This window comes from Polypterus senegalus, chromosome 11, assembly GCF_016835505.1.
Source record: "Polypterus senegalus isolate Bchr_013 chromosome 11, ASM1683550v1, whole genome shotgun sequence".
Taxonomy (NCBI): domain Eukaryota; kingdom Metazoa; phylum Chordata; class Cladistia; order Polypteriformes; family Polypteridae; genus Polypterus; species Polypterus senegalus.
In genome coordinates, this window is record NC_053164.1 from 141,348,765 (window position 1) to 141,362,541 (window position 13,777).

At 35.2% G+C, this 13,777-nt stretch overlaps 1 protein-coding gene across 7 annotated transcripts in view; it reads right to left on the reverse strand.

The window, feature by feature from the left end:
- The window catches only part of abcc9 (ATP-binding cassette, sub-family C (CFTR/MRP), member 9), a 229,194-nt gene that overhangs the window by 209,551 nt on the left and 5,866 nt on the right, over positions 1 to 13,777 (reverse strand). The window lies entirely within an intron of this gene.

Sequence of the window (13,777 nt, forward strand, 5' to 3'; positions counted from 1 at the left end):
ATATCTTCACTAATTTAAAACTCCAATTTGTATTTGAAGTGGTGGGGTTATGTATAGGACCATGAAATGAATGACTAAAAGTAATTTAAAAGACAAGAAAAGGTCAAAACTGTGAATAATTTTAAAGAATTAAAATGCCAATGCCCACTAGGGCTCTCAAATGATACAAAAATTAGGGTTACGATACTCATATTAAAAATAAGAAAATACTCAAATATTTTCACACATAGCTTAAAATATCTAAGTGTTACCATATACATGTTTATATTTTCCGTGCCTTTGTATGCTTCATTGTTATTAATAGTTTTCTTTTTTTGCAGACAGTGAGTCTGCAAAAGCATGCACAGCTTATGCCTCGCAAGCTGATGCTCCTTCACAAAAATGTGATATTCTGAAACCTATACAAAATTGCCCATGATCACCTAAACACTTTAAACACACTTCTTCATAACCACCCACACATTGCCCCCTCCTTTCAATGCTGCTGTGTGCTTTTCTGGTCCTTGGGTGCAAAAGATCAAGTCAGTGTCCATCTATACTTCACATAAGTCGAGACATGGTGAGTCAATTTTGTGTTTCACAAAAGGAGTTATTGAATATACTAAATGTTGCATTGTAAATTATTTTTAAGATTTCCTTTCTAATTATATTTTTATATTTGGATAAACATTTTCATTAACACAAGTGCGTGAGGCAGCCCAGTTTCATATGTTTATAGTGCAGGGTACTGGTGATCAAAGAATAACATACAGGATTAAACTAAATGAGATTTTTCCCCATTTACAAATTCAGCACACGTAACCTTTATACTTATTTTTTATTTTGCCTTTTTTCAGGAATTATGTGTCAAGCCAGCAACCTCCAAAAGATGGTGATTTAAATCCATTATAATAAAAGGAAAATCACAAACATAGTACTTATTTCAGATTATGTTTAATGAGAAAGAAAACTAGTTTTTGTTTGCAATGATGCATCCTTCACTGTTTTAAGATACAACAACAGCTAATCAGGGATTTCAGGTTCAAGTGGGAAAAGGGGCAAGATTATGAGCAAAATGATACTTTTAGCATGCTGGAGATGTATTTAAAATCTGCTGTTTTTACACCCATTAATCAAAAAGCAGAGAAATATAGTAAGAAAAATTTTCCATTTTATAAATTAATATACAAACTAACATTTAAAAATGGTACAAATGCTGATCATGGAAGTAATGTGCTAAACACATGCTTGTAGTAACACGATGCTAAAATTAATGCGAGGGGGAAAAAGTATTGTTCTTTTACAATCGAATATCAGCAATTGCATTCAAATTAAGAATTTCATCATATAGATTTGAATTATATTCAAATACTGATGTATGTTTTGACAGCAGTAAGGCACATTACGTAAGCCAAACTTCATTGTCATTTCATGACTACCTGAAGTTCAGACTAACTGGAAAGCAAGAAATAGGTTTAGGGAGGTTATTTACAGTACTTCTTGAACAAGTTTAAGTAGCATTGCATTGATGATGTCACATTATGGAAAAGTCAATAGCATGTGTCGTAGCAACTTAAACTCAAATTGGCAGTGTCCATTAAAAAAAACATGATGATGCTGTGAGTTTTCAAAGTATAACAGATATATAAAATAACTAATTCCCAATCAAATTTAGAGCAGAAAATTGAAGTAAAACTAAATTATACACTTTCAAATCCTGGGAAAAATACCATTATAATTTTCATAAAAATTCACAAAGATACAAAATCATAACAGCATAATGTATATTGCAAATACATTATATAAGAAGCAGTGTATTAATTGTGCTCATCTCTGTTACTCCTTGAATTTTTCATATGACATTTGTTATTTTTAAATTGAATCCATACGTTGTGAAGACAAAAATGCATATTGATTTGAGTTTTTGGCAAAATAATAAAACATGAATTAGGCGGTCAGTTGTCCAGTATCAGTGTTTTTTCATTATGTTAAAATGGTCTTTTTTAGCTTGTGGGGAGCTATTTGCAATTCATAATCAGGCAAACAATGCAATTTCACTGATACTGTGCACATGCTGCTGCGTTTACGTCGATTAAACAAAATTAATAAAATGCTAAAATACTGTACATTTCTGGCAGTACCTATCCTTGACAGCTACAGTTCCTAATCTGCTAAACGTGTTGGTTATTAGGCAATTATTGTAAAACTAGACATTAAGCCCATTACAATAACGGGCGCTAGAACAGTATTGCATAAACATTATGGAGTTTTTTTTTTTGTATTTTTTTCTGTCCACCCTGGCCATTGGACCTTACTTATTCTATGTTAATTAATGTTGACTTATTTTATTTTCTTACTGTGTGTTTTATTTTTCTATTCTTTGTTTTGTAAAGCACTTTGAGCTACATTTTTTTGTATGAAAATGTGCTATATAAATAAATGTTGTTGTTGTTGTTATTTTTAGGAACAGTCTATATTAAATGGCAAGGGACCTTGACCTCATTCTGTTTCTTGTCTTAATTTTTTTTTGTCAAAAATATTTTTGCAAGAAGCCTAAAGTAAAATAATAATAAAAATAAAATAGAAACGTACATGACAGCACAGTAAGTATAATTAATATTGTCTTAGTGTAAAACTTTGTAACAATCTGTAAGACACAATATCTGAAGAAGATATTTAGGGAAAATTTTCTATTTTTTTACCTCATGAAATGTTTCTATAAAATTTCATTACAGACAACATTTCTTGTAAATATTCTAAATTTGGGAACAGTTTGCCTTGTTCAGGACCATCTACAACCTTGACAACAACATCTGGAAAACTTCTAACTCTTGATAATGCAACATATAACTGACCGTGGCTGAATACTAGTTCTGGCAAGTAAATGCCAACTTTTTCTAAGGTTTGCTCTTCTGAGTCGTTCTCTTTTAGCGTTTTTCTGACGCTCATTTTCTTTTTCTTCAATCAATCTATTTGCTCGTATTTTTCTTTGTCTTTAAGCCTTTATTTTGTTGATGTTTACTTGTTGAGCTGACCGTTCTTCCAGGAGATGATGCTTATATAGGATTTGATTGTTTGTGTCTTTTGTCCTACTTGACGTGTCCTTTTTTTTATTGGGTGGCATGTTGTTAGTAGATATGTCCGTAATATTTTTTTGTTTTATTACGTTATTTTACTCTGTACCACTTTGAGATCATTCATATAAAGTGCAGTATAAATAAAATTTATTATTGTTATTATTATTATTTTCTCTTACAGTAATATTGGCTTATATGTGGCTGTAATATGCGTCAGTGTATTGTGTGCCTTTAATTTTCTCTCGCAGTAATACTGGTTTATATTTCCGTAAAATGCCTGTAATTTTCTCTGACAGTAATTCTGGCTTTGATGTCCGTAATATGACTTTAATTTTCTGTCACAACAGTGGGCAATCAGCAGAGTGTCCCAAGCAACTGATGTAATGTGTGGCGTGCAGTTGATAATTGTGACTGTGTCGTCTCCCAAGCAAGTACTCTGCAGTTTCCCAGCAAGTATTTTAATCTGTGCTGGCGTGTAGCTGATTATTGTATGTATGGCATCTCCCCAGCAACAGATTTTATGTGCGCGGCGGCGACTACCTAATCAGCACTCTCCCCAGCAATGATGTCTTTTATTTGCTTATCATTCGCTGCTGCGGCTAGGCCATTCACTGTGTGCCCAGCTTCCAGTGTGTGTGCTTTATTTGCTTATCATGCGCTGCCGCGGTTAGGCTATTCACTGTGTGCCCAGCTTCCAGTGTGTGTGTGTCCAAGGTGCCATGTGCATGGGCGGGGCACGGTGCAATGTGCGTCGTGGCCCCGCGCATGCGCACTTCACCAGAAGATACACACACGGACACCTGGACGCACACAGGGCTTTTATTAAAGAGGATCATAGCTAGGCCCAAATATGATTAATAATTTTAGATCTATTTCAGATCGTTTTCATTATAATTGACATTATAATATGTCCTAATAAAGGAAATGCTATGGTCATTTTAAGCAGAGCTATCAACACCATTACTTCTGTTCTGTTACAGAGGTAAAGAAATTACATTAGGATCCCAAGCACTGTGCTAACGTGGTTTAGTTCACATTTATCAAATCGATTCAAGCAATTTACAGAAATGTATTGATGATACTCTGTGATTATATTCATAATGTCAAATATGGACTTAGTACTTCAACCTTTATTGTTTTCATTTTATATGATTCAGTTGGGAACTATCATTAGAAAACATAACATTCAGTTTCACTTTCGTAACATTCACATGGTCCTCAGCCCTGCCTTCCTGTCAGACCAATAGATGTTTCTCCAATCATTCTATCAATTAGTTGCATTGGCAAATTATAGGAGTGGGTGAATGATTACTACTTGTCTTTGAATACAGAAAAAACAAAGTATTGTTTATTGAGGAACCATTGTAACACTTCTTATTCTGGTAGGTCTAAACATGTGTTAAAGAAACACTCCACACAAAAATTATATTTTTTATGTTACTTACCCTATGTAGTTTGTAATGATGAAAAAAATGTTAATCTTATGTTTTCATGGGGAAAGAAGCTAAAAAAAAGTTTATGATATAGTAAAAGCAAATGGTAAACAATTCTGTACAGTGGCAAATGATATGAAAAAGTTCATGGAAAAAAAAATCAAACTTGCGTTACTTTTGTTGCATAATCCATGTTAGATATCCAGTTGCTTGCACACAATAGGAAAAACACATGCATTTTTTTGCTAAAATACCGTTAAATAGATATTTTATATGTGGTAGTTTACAGTTCTGTTTTTGCACATTACCTGGACCAATATATTTACATTTGCAAATGGTTAGCTTGTACAATCATTAGTAAAAGAGACAGCTTTCTGTCTCTTAAATATGCTCCATTCAAAGCCCACTTTGGGACAGACTTTGTTCCTCTGCTGTTGTGATTTTGCATCTAATATCATGGTGAAAGTCACTCTTGCACCCAGTATTCCTGACTTACTGCTGTTTTATGCTAGGACACTTAGGCATCTATCACAGCAAGCAAAACCTAGCCTCAATTTCTCATTAAAGGGAATGATTTTCATTTATTATTATAATATCACCTTTTTAAGGAGTTGTTTCAGCAATGCACATTTTAGGTATCATAGCCAAGCCACAATTTTAAATACAGCTGCACCTTATTTGGCTTCTGACTTGACACATATTTACTAAAATAATAAGGCTTAAAAATACTTGAGTTGGCTTTATTATATTTTGCTTCAAAGCTGTAAAGAGGAAGAAGACAATCAGTTTACATTGGTTTTGTATGTCATTCCTTAACTGTCTGTCTCCACCTATTGCACTTAAGTAGTGTCCCACATGCTCTATCTATAATTCAATAAGTGCTTTTTCTTGTCCTTCCATCCAACCATGGAAATATCTATAGCGTACATTTTGTCAGCTTTATTTAATACTTTTCTTCGGTACTATTATCTTAGTAGTCCCCGGCTGAACATTCACACTGTTTTAACAAACTATTTTTCAGTTGTTTTGAATAAGCATATCTAATAAAAGATCATTACAATGCAACACTTAGCACATTTACGTAGTTTCTTTATTTGTGAATTTCTGTACTTATACAATAGAAAGATGGGTAGAGAAAGTTATTATTTGCAGCCTTTAGGAGCAGAAATCAATTATATCATGGAAAAAAGAAAATTTGATTAATGACTACATTTAAAATGTTCAGCAATCATCAATTATTTTGTATTTGTTTCTAATGTGGATTACCAAAGTGTGCCAAGCTCTGTTTCCCCTTTCATTACATTACTTTGCCCTTGTTGTGAACCTGTTTCATACTTTACAGACACACAACAAGCAAAAAAGTTACAATTTTGAATTTAAAATTTAAAACAACAGTACATACTGTAATTTTTGAACAAACTTTTTATGTAGTGCGTGAAATGCATAAATTACACTTGAATATATTTGAATATTTCTTATTTTTTTATATAAGCATTTGAATCTAAATATTTAGTAAATTTGACAGCCCTATTATCACTACAAACAAACTAGAGTATACATTAAAATCTGAAGATGACAGTGTACTGAACATTTTTTTATTTATTTTTATTAATTTTATTGCAATCCATACAAAGCAATCAAGTTTTTACAAAAAGAAGAATTGAGTTAAGAACAGATTGATCCCCACCCCTGAGAGAGAGAGCAAGCCAAACAGCGTAAAATTTAAGGCTTGTAAACATACCTAAATTAATAAATTCTCTGTGCTTCATGACCTTATTTTAAAATGTTACTGATTAGCACCTGCCATGTTTTGAAAAAAGTCTGTACGGATCCTCTAACTGAGTATTTGATTTTTTCCATTTTCAAATAATATAACACATCGGTTCCCCACTGACTTAAAAGAGGAGAGTTTGGGTTCTTCCAGTTTATAAGAATAAGTCTGCGTGTCAACAGTGTAGTGAATGCAATCACAATTTGTCTTTCTCCACTTTAAGCCCCACTGGAAGAACACCAAACACAGCTGTTAATGGGTTAGGGGGGATTGTGAGTCCAAGGCTGTCTGAAAGGTAATAAAAAATTTTGGTCCAGAATGATGTTAATTTGGTGCAGGACCAGAACATGTGACCCAGTGAGGCTGGGACTTGGTTGCAACGTTCACAGGTTGGATCATGCCCTGGAAACATTTTGGAGAGTTTTAGTCGGGACAGATGTGCTCGATATATAATTTTGAGTTGTATAATTGTATGCTTTGCGCATATGGAGCTCGAGTGAATTCTCTGCATTGCTACTTTCCACTCCTTTTCTGATATATTATTTGAGAGATCTTTTTACCAGTGTCGTCTTGGATCTTTGAAAGGGAGGGATTGTAAAATGATTTTATATATTGTAGAGATGGAGTCTAAGTACTTGAGATTGAGCATTATTTTATTCAGCATGGATGAGGGTGCAAGATGAGGAAAATCTGGAAGGTTATGTTCCTGATTTGAAGATAGTAAAAGAAGTGTGTAGCTGGAATGTTAAATTTGGAATGTAATTGTTCATAGGATGCAAAGATGTTGTCTATATAAAGATCTCTAAGCAAGTTAATTCCAAATTTTTTCCAGATATTAAAAACTGCATATGTTTGTGAAGGTTGAAAGAGGTGGTTCTCTTGCAGAGATGCCGCAGATAGAAGCTTCTCCGTCTTAAAATGCTTTCTACATTGGTTCCAGATTCTAAGTGAGTGGAGCACAATTGGGTTATTTGTATATTGCCGATAACGTGTATTTATTGGAGCACAGAGCAAGGAATACAAAGTAGTACTGCAGGATTTTACTTCTATTGCGGTCCAAGCCTGTGTATGTTCTTCTATTTGTGTCCATGTTCTTATCGCCTGTATATTTGCTGCCCAGTAATAAAACTGGAAGTTAGGTAGAGCCATGCCGCCTTCTGCCTTTTGTCTCTGTAGGGTCGCTCTTTTGATGCGTGGATGTTTTGAATTCCAAATAAATGAGGTTATTGTTGACTCTAATTGCCTAAAAAATTATTTATTAATGTATATTGGAATGTTTTGAAATAAAAAAGGAGCTTAGGAAGAATATTCATCTTAACAGTGTTAATTCTTCCAGCTAGTGTGAGATGAAGGGTTGACCATCTATGCAAGTCTTGTTTTTCCATGCAGACAGTAAAATTCTGTTGATAAAGAGCTTTATGTTTACTTGTGATGTTTACCCCAAGGTATTTAAACTGGTCTGCAATGATAAAAAGTAGGGTATCTAATCTAATATTATATGCTTGAGAATTCACTGGAAAGAGTACACTTTTATTCAGATTAATTCTGAGACCAGAGATCTTTTGAAATTCTGTGAGTGCTGTTAAGACTGCAGGCACAGAATTTTCTGGGTCCGATATATACAGTACCATATCATCTGCATATAATGAGATTTTCTGTTCCAGTCCTTCTCTGCTAATCCCCTTTATCTGATCAGTATTTCGACAATGTATTGCCAGTGGTTCAATGGCAATCGCAAACAGCAGCGGTGATAAGGGGCATCCTTGTCTAGTGCCACGTTCTAGTTTAAAGTAGTCTGAGCAAATGTTGTTGATGCAAACTGAAGCTTCTGGGTTAGTATAAAGTAATTTAATCCATGCACAAATGTTCGGGCCAAACCCAAACTTCTTCAATGTAGTAAAAAGGTATTTCCATTCAATCATGTCGAATGCTTTTCCTGCATCCAATGATAATAATATTTCTGGGGTGTTTGATTTAGTTGGTGAGTATATTACATTAAACAGGCATCGAAGATTTGAAGATAAGTGTCGGCCCCTAATAAATCCAGTGTATTCAGCATTTTTTAAGGAATAACAAAACAACAATCTGGTTTGTGTAAGAGATACCCTTTTTGTCTCAGCATTTAAATCCCAGCTGAAGACTCACTAGTTGAGTATAGTATACGTAGATTAGAGCGGCTGACAAGAGCATCTCTATTTGTGACAAAGTTTTACTAAAAATACAAGTATTACAATAATAAATAACTATTACTGACCCTCCACTGTTTTCTTTTACTTCTCAGCATCCTGCTCTGGCATTTGATGCCACTGATCTACATTCAAGCTGTTTTTCTACTCATGGGAAAGACACTAGAGATACTGGGAGCCTTGAAATCTAAGGATGTTAAAATATTCTGCCATCCGATTATTCTGCCAAGCTCAAACTTTTATTGCAAAATCACCAGGTGGGGTTGGGTGGCCAGTAGGCATAGATTTCCAGGGTTGTGACTGTGTTTGACTTTGTTCCATTATTGACCATGGACACACCAGAGGTTTATTTTCTCCTGGCATGCTGCTGACTGGAATTTTTGTTTTCCTCTCCTCCATTGTCAGCTAGCCGTAGATCAATGATAATATCTATTGACATAGTTTATTAAGATTCATTTATGGTAATCAGTTTGAAGTGACTTTATTTTACTGTATGTTTAACTAATCTATACCTTTACGTACATGTATTATGTAATTAGTTATTTGTAAATTATGTAATTGTATTATACCTGTGAAATAGTTAGATCACTCTCAGCCTATACTCAGAGCTGCAAAACAATAAACTTAATTGACTTGAAATTAATATACTTTACTGTAAATATCCATAGGTAACATTCTCCACCCACATTACTGAAAATGCATGAAACACACAACTGTCTTCGAATTCATCTACACAGAATCCATTAATACAGCTTTCATTCACTACTTCTATGTTCATCCATCAAAAATATTTTTGAAGTCATTCAAATATGACTTCAAGTTATGAAACTATTGCAGATCATAATGCTAAGATAAGGAGCAGGGTTTAGTTTTCACAAAACAATAAGAAGAGTTTCCATGAATTTCAGTACTTTTTTATTCATATGACATACAAATTATCTAAACTTCATCTTATTTTATAATGAAGACTTCTATTAATATATCTTGAACACATACATTTCCAAGTGTAGTAAAGTAAAGCCAAAAACACAATGCATCCTAAAATAAATTCTGAACAGAAATCTACCTTGCAATTTATACATAATACACCTAAATGATCATTTTTCATGTAAAACTGTAAAAAAAATATTAAACAAAAACTGGAAATATAAAATATGATGTGACAGTAAACTGGCATCATATTCATAGCAATTATGTTTACTTTGTTCTGGGCTCTGAGACATGGTTTGGTGATTTGAAAGAGTAAAAACAAATAATGTTGCAAGTACAGCAATGATTTGAGTTCTAGTTATTTAAGCTTTTGGTCTTCTCAGACACTTTGTACTTATTTGTTTTCTTGTTTATGTATGTTTTGTTAGGAAACCGATATTGTTATATTTAAAGTCTTGTTCATTCCCATGTTAAGTAAGTATGGTTCTGTTTACTTACAGTACTTATTGCTTCTACTTGTGAAACAATTCTTTTGAAACACTGTATATTGTTTGTTGTTCAGTATTCCTTGCTAAAATGGTACTTTATAACAAAGACTTACTAATAATTTAGCAAAAACTGTGATTTACACTACCAACCAAAAGTTTTAGAACACCTCAGTTTTTCCAGTTTTTATTCAAATTTAATGAATGGCCTAAAATGGAGAAAAGGTAATCAGTAAACTACCAGGGGTTTAAATTTAAAGTTTAGGTTAGCAAAACTGAAGAATAGACATTTTAGAATATTACAAATGGGCCTTCTTCAGGGAACAACAACCTACAGATGTGCTGCAGCAATTAAATTAAATTAAATTAAGCATTGCAAGTTGAAGCAAACAATTTGCATAGGAGTCCCAAATTCTGTTGATTACTTTAAAATCCTCTGTTGGTCATAAAGCAGTATTGGAATAGATTAAGTTACCAAACCATCTGAAGTACTTAGACAATATTCCAGTGATAATTGCAAGAAAACAACAATTAACAAATGAAATGAGACAGAGCATTTTTACCATTAGAAGTGCAGGCCTTTCATTTAAAGAAATTGAAAAAGAAATCAAATTGTCAGTGTCTTACACAATCCAAAGGCAATTAGAAACTCTGATAGAAAGAGATCTGGCAGACCCAATATCATAATCCTATCAGAAGACAAGTTTTTGAGGGTCATCAGCTTGTGTGATAGGCACCTCACAGCACTACAGCTTCAAGGGTACCTTAACAGTTGTCAAAAAAAACAAGTTTATTGTGAAAAGAAGACTTTGTGCTGCAGGATTGACAAGGCGAGAGAGAATAATGAGGATACACCTAGCGAGGGTATCTGCTGTAAATGGTTACGTACCAGTGCGACCTTTTGCTCTGACCCCCCAAAGATGTGTGGAGCCAACCCGGACACAGACAGGCAGACATGTTGTTTTTCAAACCACCACACGTTTATTTACAATTATTTACAAATATGGTCACTCAGACCCAGTCAATTGTGCACAAAACACCCCAAACACAGTCCTGGCCACAAATGCCTTTTCTTCGGGCCACCTCCACACTCTCCTCGTGCCTCGTCCTACTTCCACCCGACTCTAGCCTCGAATGAAGGGAGACGGCCCCTTTTATACTTGACCCGGATGAGCTCCAGGTGCTTCTGACACTCCCCCGTTGGCCACGCCCCAGCGTGGCGGAAGTGCTGGCTGTTCTCCCGGCAGCTCTCCGGGTATTGTCCTTATTCTTCCTCCCAGCACTTCCTGGTGTGGCGGAAGTGCTGAGGTAACTGGTCCCCAAGGCATTGGGGCGCCTCCTGGAGGTGACCACGGGCCCCTACAGGGTGGGGCTTCCATGCCCTCAACCCATGGCCCCCAGAGCAACCAGGAAGGCGGCCCCCATGTGATCCAGGGTGGGCCTTGACCCTCTTCCGGTCCCTCACAGCGTCCCGGCCGGGTCGTTGCCCCTGGCATCCCTGACAGATGTCTCTTTCCCCCCCAGCCCCCATCTCCTTGAACCATTATAGATATACTAGCACACTTGAAACCCCCTTGAAAATCCTTCCCTCTTACCCGCTAAATTAAGAATCCACTTAAAACTTGAAAGAGTACAGAAAATTATTATTTCAAGCACTGCATGTGGCATGTAGTCAAGTACCAAAAACTGAACTGTTGTTATAGGCATCCATTGTGCTTTTCCAAGGCAAATTTCTAGCATTCATCGGAAAGAGGCAAGACAGGAACAATCAACAGAAACAAGGCATCAATTCTTCACAAAGCTAAGACATACATACTATACAGGGACACTTTGGCAACACCAATACACTGAACATGCATGTGTTTGGACTTTTGACAGTCGTAGGAGCACCTGGGGAGAAAATAAACAAATTCTATGCAGAACAACCTGGAACAGAGTCTCCATTCTCCTTCACAGCAAGACAGTAGAGGTACTACTGTACCTCCCAATAATATTACTATTATTATTATTATTATTACTGTTATTATTATTATTGCAATCCTCAATAACATCCATCCATGAATCTATTCATATATTTTCTACACTACAGGAAACATAACACCAATAAGAATAAGAATAATCCAACTTGCTAAACCTCTTATTCAGGGCAAGGTCATAGGGCAACTGGAACCTATTCCAGCAACCATAATGCGCAAGGCTGGAACAACACCTTGATAACAATAATGTTTTAATGGATAATAATAATGTTCTAATAATAATAATAACATCATCTTCATTGTCATCAATATTCTCCATCAATTAATCTATTCTTATATTTTCCACAAATTATCCATCCATCTTTCTAACCTTTTTACCCAGGCTAAGATTGCAGGCCAGGAGCCTATCCCAGCAAGCATCAGACACAAGACAGGAACAACACCCAAAGAGAGTACCAGTCCAACACAGGGTGAACACACACAGACTAGGGCCAATTTAATAACACCAATCCCCTTAAGTTTAATAAGACTGAAGTTTAGTGCAGATATTTTAACATAGGCAGAGAGGCTATCATTCCTGCCTCACCTGCACCAGGTGCTACGTGGAGTTTACATATTCTCCCCGCGTATTTCAGATTGATTTGTTTCAGTATGTATGAATTTATTCAGTCAAAAACATTGTGCTCAATTCTTTTGACAAACCATGGTAAAGGTGGATTGACTCTTTCAAAAATATAAGGTTTTTATCACAAATAAAATGCAATGTAATCAGTTAGTTCAGATTTATTGAGAGTACAGTGAAACTCATATGTGCTCTTTTCACTATGCTCCCACTTGGCTAAATAATATAACAACACAGAATGTAATGAGTCTGGGGGAAGTTTAGCATTGGGTTGTCATAATTCCACCCATAACGACCGCTGCAAGCGGACAAACAAAAAAGAAACGCATCCTTACCTTGAGAAACTATTAACAAGAATCTGTGATAAAATAACTATTTTAGTTTCCTTCCATTATTACAAGGATACCTCATAAACATAGAAGGCATTTTTTTCTAAAATTGAAACATTTTCCAATTTTAAGTGGACATATTTGATAAGTTTGTTTCTTTCACCTTAGCACCCTGGAACCCTAAATCCCCACTGGAAAGTGCCACAAAAAACAATGTATTTTTTAAAATTTGTAAAAAAAACAACAAAAAAAAACACTTCACTTAAGGACACAATATCAAGTGCCAGAATTTGATTGTGAACAAATAGCTTGAAAAATACTGAACTTATCCTTTAATAAATTTTGGATAGTGTTTTATGTACCTCTTCAGTAAGGAGACTTGGGTTGTGTCCCAGGTGCTCCCTGTGTGGAGTGTTCATGTTCTTCCCATGTCCACATTGGTTTCCTCTGGGTGTTCTTGTCTCCGGTTTCCTCCCACAATCTCACATGCACATTAGGTGACTTGGTGATGCTAAATTGGCTGTAGTTTTTGTGTGTATGTGTGTGTCTTTGTCCTGCAATGAGCTGGCACCCTGTCCAGGGACTGTTACTGCCTTGTGACCATTGCTTGCCTGGATTGGCTCCAGCTACCCCACAACCCTGCTCTGAATAGGGATTGAAAATGGAAGGATGGATGGATGGGTACACTGACGGATGTCTCTTCTTTAAAAGTCCCCCTTAAAACTTTCAAGATAACTTTATTTAACAAAATGTGAAAGTCATTTGTGAATATGCAATCAACCGTAGTAATTCTATTTATGTTTAAACTTTATTTGTCTCTGATTCAATGGAGTGCAGGAATGTTAAAGTCGCTATGATTAAACTAATACTGCATACTGTATGTACAATATACTACCAAAATCTTGAAGTTTAAACTGTCTTTGTGCTGTAAAACTTCTGATTAATACTGAAGTCTAAATTAAATAATCTGCAATGATATGAGTTGCTAA